Source organism: Motacilla alba, chromosome 1, assembly GCF_015832195.1.
Source record: "Motacilla alba alba isolate MOTALB_02 chromosome 1, Motacilla_alba_V1.0_pri, whole genome shotgun sequence".
Taxonomy (NCBI): Eukaryota; Metazoa; Chordata; class Aves; order Passeriformes; family Motacillidae; genus Motacilla; species Motacilla alba.
The window spans coordinates 16,553,796-16,566,068 of record NC_052016.1 but is presented as its reverse complement, the minus strand read 5'-3'; positions in this window follow the sequence as shown (position 1 = coordinate 16,566,068).

Genomic DNA, 12,273 nt, shown 5'->3' with positions numbered 1-12,273 from the left:
ACAACAGTTCATGGTAAGAACTACTTACCATGGTTTTCTAAATGGTTTTTCTAGGATGTTTGCAGCTGTACAGTATTTTTATTGAATTCTTTTTGTTTTCTTTCTCTTTGATTTCTTTATATAGTATTGTAGAACACGAAAAAGTGATGCCTGTGAAACTCAAAGCCATCATGGACTTTCCTTTGGATAGCGCTGCTTGTCTGTTCCAAGATTCCAATGATTATTTCAGAAAGGAAATAATTCTCAGTGTGATTTCTTCTCTCTCCTTTTTCTTCTCATTTTTGTTTCAGAAAGTTACTTTTCTTCTTTATAATCAGTGAAAATGATCCCATTTTATCACAGTTTAGATCTTCTAATGCCCTGCAGCAGACTCAGTCTGCAGTGTGCCATGTTTGACATACTTGAGTCACAGCCCAAATTCAAACTTTTGTCCCTGTGTGGGAAGGCAGAAAAACTTGCTGGCATAAATTGACTGAACCTTACTGCCCAGATAAAAATGTCTCTCTTTTAAAACTGAGTAACATTACTGTGCAAAATTCCACCATGATGGACTGTAATTGAACAAAATGTTCCTAGGATGCCTGGCTTTCTTATCAGCTTTATTGTTTCTCATCTCTTACTGAATTGTGAAATGCTGTGTGTGATTCAGATCATCTATTCAGACTACTGTGAGAACAGTCCTTCAGAGCAGGTTTTAAGATATTTAATCTTATTATTTTACAGTAAATATATAAAAAGCTTGAAAATAAGCAGCAGGAGAGGCATGGATGGATGACACAGATATTTTACATATTAGAACTATTATGCTTCCAGTTACACTGGAATGGGAATAGAGGAGGAAAAGGCCAGACATGATTCAGCCTATAAGCAATTTTTGTGGCGACTAATCATTAAGAAAAACAGATAGCCATAATTTTATACTACTGCTGTTATCCATTCTTCTCTCAGAGTAAATTACAAAGGTAATTTAAGTCCCCTCTAAAGTATGATGAGGTGTATGGCACTTTTGTTCCTACCATCTAATGAGGCTCTCTAAAAATCATAATGATGGGGAATTCTAGAGATATGGATAAAGCACATTTAAATATGTATTTAGAGTAAAATATAAAGAAGGCAAAAAAGAGATTGATTCATACAGCAAAAAGCCTGAACTTTGGCTAGGAAAATGTTTCTACTGCTCATGCAGTGACAAGTCAGCCAAAAAGGATCACCTGCAGAAAACCACTCTTTGTAAGTTCTCAAAGAAGCAGAACATGTTGTGCCCTGCAGCTTTTTCTTTCATGACAAAGAGACTGTTTCATGAAGCATAGATCATTTTTGTGTATCAAAACCTGTTAAAGGTAAGATATCCTCAACACCTACACCCCAGTGCTAGGCACTGAAAGCCTCACACATCTGCTGGCTGAGTGATGCAGCACCTGACCTTAAAGGTATCTGAAGTTGGGGATTAGGCAGTTTAGAGGTTTAGTCCAGGAAGATTCATGATGGGTCAGTTTATCTGCAGGCCTTCGGCACCTTCAGTAACATCTGCAGCTCACAGCTGGAAACAGGATCCTAGGGAGTGTAAATCCTTGGCCAGGGTCACCATTCATGATCAAAGGCTTGGGTTTACATATATGGCCTAGCCCTGCAATCCTCATAAACCGAGAAATTAAAACATAAGTGTTAAAAAAAAAAAAAAGTGCAATTTACCCTCTCTGAGCCAAAAGTGATCCCAGCCTTCTCCATGTGATATTCACAGCTATAACCATATGCCTCATTTCCCTTTAAAATGAGACCATGGCTAGGAAAAAGTGGTGGTTGTGTTTATACACACACAGAGTTCCCACATGTAAAGTAGTCTTTATCAGATTCCATGATGTTTAGACTATTTGCTCAGGAAAAAAATAGTTTTCTCTCTTCTAAAATTGCCCTGCCCTTTTTCTCATTTCAAAGTATTCCAGCAAGCAAGGGACAAGTGAGGCTGGAGGAATGGGGCAGGAAGAGATCTATCAGTTCCAACACATTTTCCAGTCAGTGCACAGCATACCTGGGGGGAAAAGGAGTTTTGGAAGCCAGTGCCTATAAAACACCTGCTTTGCTCTTATTAATGGAATTTTTCCACTGCCACCACTGCGCCATGAAACATCTTTTTGTCTTACAGAAGCTCAAGTACAAGTGTTGTATACTGATTCCTTGGGAAGAATTATGATTTCTCCCAATAAATATTTTCTAGTGAATGATTATAGTGGCTTCTGAAGAGTTCTGTAAGCTTTAGGTTCTACTCTTAATTAGCTAGTGTAAGACAAATATGAATCCATAGGCAGTTAATAGCATAACCCTTTTTGACTCTCAAGATATAAATAAACATTGTAAAATAAGTTCAGTGTGCCAAACAGAAAAGTCTCCCCTAGCTGATTTCACTGTGAAGAAATAACAAATCAAAAATCTTCTGACTGAAAATTTGTAATGGCTGTATATAAATTGAGGAAAATATGGATCCTTAACTCATAACATTTTATATTATCTCATATGAAATTATAGTGCAATGTGTTCAGCTCAGAATTCTTAGGTGTCTGCATCCAGTGGAGACTTTTGAAGGAACAGCAGTTCTTCAATGTAGTTCTTTAAAAGCAAAGTTTTTGCAGATATTAAAACAGAAAGCTTTCAAGATGATGTTGCAAAAACATAAAGAGATGTTGCAAAAAATCAAAAGCATCAAGAGATGTTGCAAAAAATGACTCCAGATTAGAAGAAAATAAAATGTGTTCTAATGTCCCATCAGATTTGTTGGTTTCCCCTTATGGTAGGAAGATGTGGAGTGGCACCAGAGTATAGAAATAAATAAGAAAACAAGGCAAACTTTTGGAGAACTAACTTTAATTTAATTCTCTTGGTAGCACAATACATAGGAAATCATATGGAATCACAGGAATTATCATGATATGAGACATATGGCATGAACAAGGCATAGAGGTAGCACACAGACATTTCCCAAGTTCAGGGAAGCTTCAGCAGCAGCAGAGTACAGAGTGGTAGGAAAAAAAAACCCTGTACCTAAAAGAATGAGATGAATAGATTTTTCTACACTTTAAGAAGGGAAAAAAAAAAGAAGGTAGACAGGAAGAAAACAACATAGAATTGAGAGCTTTGTCCCCAAAACCTTCTGAGGTCACAGGTGCTGTTTTGCCCAGCCTTTAGAGACCTTCATCAGAAATCTCAGACTCTGGAATGAAGCCCCTGGCAGCAAGGGGAGGTTGTTTCCCCTGACAGTATTAATGTTATGGAAGTTGTACTGAGTGAGCTATTTCCAGCATAAATGGAGCCTTTCTGCTCTTTTGTGCGGGAGACAAAAGAGATATCACTTGCAACATCATGTGCAATTCTTATTGCTTGTGTTCTGGAAGTGAGAGTGTAACAGAGTGATTGAGGAAGTGGCAGCCTTGTTTATAGGGACAAAAAGGGCCAAGCAAAATAAAAAAACAATATTTAAATGTAGAAGAGACAAACATGGAGCAGGGGAAAAATCCTCTCAGCTAACAGATAACACTTGTCAAAAGACAAATAGGGATAACCTCAGAATATATGAATTTATGAGGAAAATTAAAAGCAGCTTTCAAATTCTCAGAGCAATGAGAAAGGAATGTAAAGGTGCTGGGAATTTAGCTGGTTGGAATATTAGTTCTGCCACAGGACTGTAGAAGAAAATGTCTGATGAACTTTCTTAAACCAGGAGAAGGTCAATTTCAGCCTATTTCCCAATTTCTTGGTGGTTTGAACATGTATCAGAGTATTTCAGGTAAATAGTTTGGAAATCAGTGTTTCATCTTTCAGCAAAAGTGTTTGTGTTTGCCTTCCCAAAAGCTAAAATGCATGTTTATGTTTAAGTGTGTAGACTTTCATGTAAACAGATCAATACACTAAACATAGTTAATGTGACACTTACAAATGTATTTTCTTTGCATGGAACACAAGCAGGTTCGGTGAGCAGATTTTCAAGATATTTACTGGGTGTTTATTTTAAATAGAATTGTTATTCTTCAAAACAACCTGTTGTTCAAATGTAAATTTAGAGTAAATCCTATTCTCATATTAATAGTAAAAATTCAGACCACTGAGGCCTTTTCCCTTTTTAGATAGTCACAGAATTTCTTTCTGTAGACAAGCTAATTGAATAACAAGGGTACTAACATAACTGCTATGTCTTCCAAACTTGTTAATTCTGCCCAGAATATTTTGTGATTTCATTGGGATGCTGGTGATTACAGTGGTTACAAATTAATTTATGCTTTTCAATTAATTTTATTCACAGAGAATTGCAATGATAAATATATTACTGATGCACTGTCTTTCTATAAGACTTTCCATCCAGCCTTTAATTATGTAGCCACATTCTTTAAATGGGCAAATACATTTTCAATTATTAACATTAAAGTGATAGGTATGGGAGAAAAGGAGTATTGCTATTGCATATTTGCTCATACAAGCAGAAGGCCAGACCTTCATTATCATCATATTCTCTTTGGGAATTTGAAAGAGGTTATGTTACTAGTAAGATAATTAACATTATAGAAAGATTTATGTATTTTTAGGCTGATTTTTCTTCTGGCAATTTATTTTCATATCCAGGGAAAATTACTTGTTGCTTAGGCCTATTTTTTTTTTTTTTTTGAGACTAAACAAGATAAAAATGGAATAATAGTAAATTCATGCTTTTGAGTATTAAGTTTGGACTGCAAAAAAAAAATCAGTTTACTGAAAACTGTGCAAGAATTGCAAGAAGTAATTGCAGAAACTCTGATTTTGGAAGTCTTATATGTGTGGTTGAGGCAGAACAGCAAAATTAATTTTTCCCCACAGCAGTCTTAGTTCTCCAGACTTATGGACTTCTCCAGGTGTTGTTTTCCTTGCACAGCTTTATGCCTTTGTTTACTTTGCATTCTTGGGCTGTATTTACGTGCTCTTTGTTGTTTGAGTGCTCAAGTTAACAAACACCTGACAGCTGTACAGTAGGAACTGCAGCCCTCTGCAGTGGCCAGGAACAGATCTCGTGGTGCACATCCATCAAACTGGCACCTGGAGAGCCCTGGAAAGGATTCTGTGTCTTAATGAAACTTTGACAGCACTGCAAGTGCCTTCAGAGACTAGTCCCTGAGTGGAACATGGGAAAAGTTAACAGATTGGTTCCCTTCCTAATTTATCATTTGTCAGTCCTTCAGGTACCTGCACTTTATCCCTGAAGTTTTCATTCTTGGATATTCTGGGCTTAATTTTCACACAGTGTTTTGTCAAAACAAGAATAAATAATTGCTGGGAGCAGAAATATATTTTTGCAGAAATAATGGAAGAGAGTGTGCCTTTCAAAAAAAAATTGGGCAGCTAAGGCTATTTCGCCTCATATATTTTTAGTTTTATAAGTAAACGAGCTGGATTGAGTAAAATCAAGTAAATTGATTACTGATTTTGGTGTTGCTACTGTGTTTATAAATTTATGGTATCAGCAATTTCAGATTGTTTGAATTCTGTAAGAAAACTCCTCTTATGATGTTTTATTTGATAATGAAACACCTTAGGAAGGTACAAAAGTTCTGAAAAGAACTGATAAAATCTCTAGTCTGACAAAAGAACCGAGTCTTGCAAGCTGAAAAGTAAAAACATTGTAACCCTTTCTTTTCCCCCAGTAAAATATAGGAAGGTTCTAAAAGAAAATCTAAAACATGCTCTCATTGTTACATCATTTCCCAAAGGGTAAGAATAGATGCCATTACCTAAGATAAAAGCTAAAAAGATGCTAAGCTTTATTTACAAAAACAAAAGCTAAGGTAATATCCTTGTTTATGCATGTAAAAATTATCAGTGTTCTTTTACTCTCACTTAGAGCCACAGAAGGTTTAAACCTGAATTTAGGAAAAAAGAAAACAAACAACCCAACTAGTCCATGTGCTTTATTTGAATATTTAAATAAGCAAAATAAGCAAATAAAATTTTTAAAATGTTATTCCTGCTATTACTTCCTATTAGGGTCCTTTACATGTCTGAAAAGCTGGCCGGGTACCTTCTATCTAAATATCTAAACATGCTCTCAGTGTTTTAATCTAGATGTTAATCTAGATTTTAATCTAGATTTTAATCTAGATTTTTTTAGGCCTAGATTTTGCTTTTTGGGTTTTTTTGGGGTTTTTTTGTTGGTTTTTTTTTTTTGGCGATAACAAAAGAAAACATCCATGAGCAAACAAAATAGAAGTGAGGGACATGGGCAAATACTACATAAAAAATGGATGATCATTTTCTAGAAATAAAAAATGAGGTTCAATTTTCAAGCTCCTGTTACTGTGTTATTAATATTAGTAGACTTTGAAAAAAAAAAGATACCATGAGATGCAATATTGCTTTGTTACTAATATTTTACAAATAAAACATATCTGGGGTTTATACTTCAAATTATGGCATATGTAGCTTCTTCAGTGTCAGCTGGTTCTCCAAGTCCTCTTAAATTTGGGCATTTCCTCCTCTGTTTTCCTTCTCATGACTTCATTTGCAATCATTTTCTCCTAGGGATTTTCTCCTTGTTATCCGGGTCTCTGCTTTTCTTCTTCCCGTTGTTCACTTTCCTGCACTGCTTCTCATTTTTTTCTTTCCCATTTGAGTATGTTTTTTTTTTCCATTTTCTATCATTAAGTTTCTCATCCTGTACTCTCCCTTCAATTCTTGCTTCTATTTCACTCACAATTTCTTCAGTTTCTCATTTTCTAAATTAGTCTCCTTTTTTCTTCTTCCACTCTTGTTATTTGCTTCTTTTCCATAGACTGCTTTTCCCCACTTTATCCATTGCATCCTCTGCAGGGAGTCTTAGTGACGGCTTTCTTTGTTTCCTGTTTGCACTCTGCCTTGCAGTCAGGCACTGTGAACCCTGCAGATACCATGAACAGCAATTTTCCAGGCAATCCCATCATCATTTCAGGAAGTGATCCCAGCATGCTGTTTTCCCATGCATAGTTAGTGTCCCTTCATTCAGGATAGACACGTGATTACATGTCTTTTTCTGTGATGCTGTCCCATTTATATGGTAACACTGCATCTCTACCATTTGTGTGTGGTGGAGATTCTGGCAGGTGGGTCCCTTTAGCAAATCAAAATTCCTATAATATACAGAATGTTTGAGGAAACTAAACAGTAGTAACTCATCCATTTAGTCCATAAACTGAATGGAATTTAAGTAGTATTTTTTATAACCTTTTTTTTTTCTTTTTAACAATCTGCTTAAATATGGTCAAAGAACAGAATAAACACATTTTATATTCATTATATCTACTTTAAATAATAATAAATAATTTTAAATAATTTAAAAATTTAAATAATTTAAATAATTCTTTCCTCAGGGAAGTTCTTGGATGAGAGCACTTCTGTGCCTACTGGTGAAATCTTTTCTAAAGCCTGTCTACCTTGTAATGCAATACCTCCCCTGGAAAGGGGAATGTGATCTTATCAGAGAATTATCAGGTTTGGAAAAGACCTCTGAAATCATGGAGTCCAATCATCATCCTGCTCACAAGTGATGCCAGAACAAAAATTATAGCATGTGTTTCCGACTCTAAGACAGATTTTAAAACCTGCAACCTGTTCTGGCACAGAGATGATGATTCTTATAATTCTGCCTGAAAAATTCTTGAGTGTGCACCTCATAGCTGTGTGCTCTGCTTCACTCTGCAGTCAATAATTCTTTTCTGTTGCTAGTGCTGTTTGAGACATGATTCTGGGACTCTTAGACTGGAGAGTTCATTAACTTACATGAATAAAGATTAAAATCACAAAAAATGAAATAAAAAAAGAAAGCACTTAATTTTTTCTACCAAATCAAAGTGTTAAACATCAAGCATGTTTTCACTTTTGAGTATGTTCTAAGAGATATCAGAATGTTACAATGTCTTTGATTATTTTTTCTTTCCCACTCATCATCATTAAGACAATTAGAAATGTTTAAATAGATGATGTGGGGTTAATAATGTTGTATCAATTACTTCACCTCTTTAGGTCTGAATCATAAAGTTGACCCACTTTCTCTGGCTTAGAATAGGATCTAAGAAAAATATTCTGAAATTTAGGCTCTAAGGATACTAATTTTACCTTTTCTGGTGATATTCCTTCAAGATTTTAGAACTCAATGCAACAGCTCTGCAGTTACTTTCTTGTTAAAAACTTCAATGCTTTTTTAACCACGCTGTCTTTATAAATGCTGATAAGCTGGCTCTTGCATTTCTTTTCTCCATTGTCTATTTAAAAAAAAATATTATTTTTAAGCTGATTGTGTTCTTTTTTTCTGTCTTATGCTTTCATTATAGCATTATTTTATCCCTGCCTACTTTTCCTGGTGAGACAGAAAAGTGCTGGTTTGGCTTATTTTGGGGTTTTTTTTGTTGTTTTTTTTTTTTTTTTTTCACAGAATGGAAATTTTTTGTTTGGTGGTGGATAAATTCAAGAATGGTGTGGACTTAACCATCAATTTTTATAAATCTGAGTGTCCAGTCTTTGAACACCTCCTCTATATCCTGCCAGATGTCCTACTCCCACTGCTGTTCCAGAATTATCAGACTCCTCTAAGTCAGAGCTAAAGGAAGGGATGTCTTTCACAGGTACTCAGACTACCCCACAGGTAATAGGTATTGAATTGTGTCAGACTGTAGTCTCTTAAGAACTACGGGTGAAAAGTCAAACAATTCAGTCGAGTGTGGCAGAATACTCATGAGAGCCTATTCAATACTCACAGAGATGTCAAATAAAGCAACAGTAATGAAAATGGAGCTATGTATGGGACTTCTGATGACAGAATTAATGAATAACTGTGATTTACTTGCTTCTGTTCCATTGCAGGTTAGTGTGGGGGGACAGTATTGATCTGTGAAAAAGGTTTACCAGTGCAATTAATGTATTTGTGGCTGTACCCAGGTTCCCTGTGTATTAGCTGGACTGGCATTGTGCAGGTGGCAGAATAATTGCGCAGTGCACTGAAGCATATTTCAGCTAAAAGGGCAGTGCACTCAGGTGTCTTGAACACAGCTGCATTCCCACTCCAGGGGTGGGAAGGGAAAGGAATAGCTTCACCAGCTCCTGCACCAGCCCTATGCTCTGCAGATCACCCTGTCTGTCATTAGGTGTGTGCCCAGGCTGATTTGGGTTAAAATAGCAATAACAACAAAGTAATTTAGGCTAAGATTCAGTGCTAAGTGTGGTAAGTGGATTTTTTCATACTGGAAGCACCACTTGAAAGAGGAAATGATGACTCCACACATAGTCAAAGGTAAGGAATTACTCTTAACCTGTGATATGACCCTAATCAAAGCAAGAGTCTTCGAGGCAGATGTCACACAGCTGATATTTGAACAATTATGGGTGCCTTATCCCATCTATCAGACCTGCTGGGAAGGCTTCCATAAATCCTTTGCTGCTTGTCCATTAATGTGATAAATTGGCATTATTCTAAGTTCTATTGCCTTGAAGATGTGTTTCTATACATCCCAAAAATTCAGGCCTAACTTCTTGATGAGGTAAACTCAGTGAAGTCACTGACATTTCATCAAGTTGCATGTAAATCTGGTGTTTTGTCTAGTAGGGTTTATAGGGTAATAATAAATAGAACACTAAAGTGGAAAAAGTGAGGACTCAGTTTGAAGCTAGGTGGTCAGTCATGCTCTTAATACAGATTTAATATAAGCATGATGCCATTTATGCAAAGGTTTCAACATGCCAAATAATGGCTTTAATGCAAATAATTTTTCAGTCCTCTAGAAATCAAGAGGGGCTTTGCCATGAAATCTGAGATGGCCAGGATCCCATTAAGTATGAAAAAAAGTATGACAACATTTTCCCAATGTCAGTTTTTAATGTGAGCCTCAGCAAATGAAGATACTGCTTCATTATTTCCTGTTTTCTGTCACAGACTGAATTACATTGTGCTTTACCTCCAAATATCAGTTGTAACTTCCTTCAACAAAGCCAAACACTGAGATGATCCCTTGTGAAACTAAAATTTGCAGAACAAATTTGTTCTGCTATTATTGTCTCTCTAGTTTACATACAGCTCTCTTGATCCACAAACCCAGTCCAATGAGGGGGCGGGAGTTGTTTCTGTGTAGTATTCTGTGTTGTGGAATGCAAAGAAATGATTAATCAATGAATCACACAGTAAATAAATTAGATGGTGATATTCTGGCACTCATGCCACGGGAATTTTTTTGCACACAAAGAGCAGGATCCTTCTTCCAGAAGGGAAATGGAATTGTTCAAGCTCATCTCAATTCAGCCCCAGGCACCCACACTCCCCACTGGGAGCTGAGTATTTAATTTCTTGGAGCATTTCTATTACTAATTTGTCTAACAGAAACAATCATTCTAAAATGATCAGGCCTGCTCTGGTAATCAGGATTACATTATTAATATCTGTAAAATCAATCAGATCCATTCTGATCTGTGCTAGGTGAGATTTTAGTTTGCCACTAGATAGAATGAAGGAAATATGCTTCTTTTGGGGCATGCATATGATGGCTATCTTTACTTGGATGCAAACATTTGAATAGAAAATATTTTAACTAGCCATGAGCTTTGCATGAAAATGCTTCAGAAAAAGAATATTCTTTTACATGTGGCTAAAAAACTTGTTGCTGAAATCAGCTATAAAATGAGAAGATTGTGGGTTTGTGGTTTTTCTTTTTCTTTTTTTCTTTTTTTGTTTGGTTTTTTTTTTTTTTTTGTTTGTTTTGTTTCTTTTTTAATGATAAGAAAACATGATTGAAATCTCTGGGGGTACACAGCAGAATCTACAACGGCAGCCACCCCTTCCCCCCAAGCCAGATAAGAAAGCCTATTAGGCAGATGGTATCACACATGAAAAAAGTGATCAAGCTGTGAGCAAGAAAGCCAGATCTACTTAGTGTGATAATTAGAAAAGAAAGAGCCCCAAAGGAAGTAGAGAACAATAAAATATAATATCACAGCTGGAAAATGGGGTAGAGATTGTATTTTGGATCCAAGAATAGGTCAGATGAAGACAAAACGAAGGAAGGACAATGAAATTAGGGAGAAGAACTTGGGGAGAATGTGCCTATCAGATTTTGAAATTGTAGTTTACTGTGCCACTGAAAATAAGATTCTTCTGATTCCTGTCTGACACCAGTAGCAGTTCAGGAATTTGAAGCACAGCACTACTAGTACATATAGTACTGCATACATTTTTAAAATCCTGTGCTCTGCCCAGCAAGTCATTTTCTGTATTTCCTTGTCCTATGCATATGTGTGTGCATGGTGAAGAAACCCATTTACAGCCACAAGCTTCAACTCAGCTCATAATTATACTGTAAAGTGGTTTTGTAGATAAAAAGTCAACATGGCTTAGTAGTCAAAAGATAGCCAGTAAGTTAGATCCATGCTGTTATCTCTACGGAATGATTGTATTTCAGGGTATAAAATCTTAAAAAAAAAAAAAAAAAAAGGCAGCAAAACAAAAAACCAAAACCAAACAAGCCCTACCATCTTTATGAGTTGTTTGAAAACAGGAAAAAATATGAAACAAAAGGAGTTTTTTTCCTCCCCTCAGCACCTCAAATTGTCTTTTCAACTACTAGAGAAAAGGCATTTTCTCCTCACAGTGGTAAAACATTTTCTTTTTTTCCCTCACAGCTGCAGAGGATTTTAAAATTTCCAAGTATCCCTAAAACCACTTCAGTATTTTGAAGGCATCAAAAGCAAGTGCTAGACTGCATTGCACAGGACAACTCCATCAAAATGTACACAGGGATCAGCTCTCCCAGAACCTAAGGCACACAGACCCATGCAGGTTTTATGGTTTTGAACTTTTCTGCAGATTTAAATAACAACCACCCTGCCTCCTCCATGTCTTGCCATTAAGTTTTAGTTTCATTGTAACCAAAAATACTATCTTAAGCATCTAGGCAGCTTAACTTAAAAAAGAAAAAAATTGTTAGCTCATCAGTTTGACTTTTAGTGTCACTAATATTGCTGTTCCAAAAACCTCTTATTTCAATGTTTTGCTTCCAGAGAGTTCTGGCTTTGGCCTTTAAAACAATTAAGTAACGCTACTGACTCATCCTGCTTCTGAAACCAGGTAGCTCCATAGTGAACATTCGTGGCTATTAAGAAAATCCATATTTAAGCACCTGTTCAACTCTAAACAAACTCCATGGTAATGTTTCCATTGGGTTTGGGAGGGAAGATTCTTTTTCACGAGGCTGCATTTAAGATGGAGACATTTTTCAGCAAATTCACACCAATTCAGGTCTATAT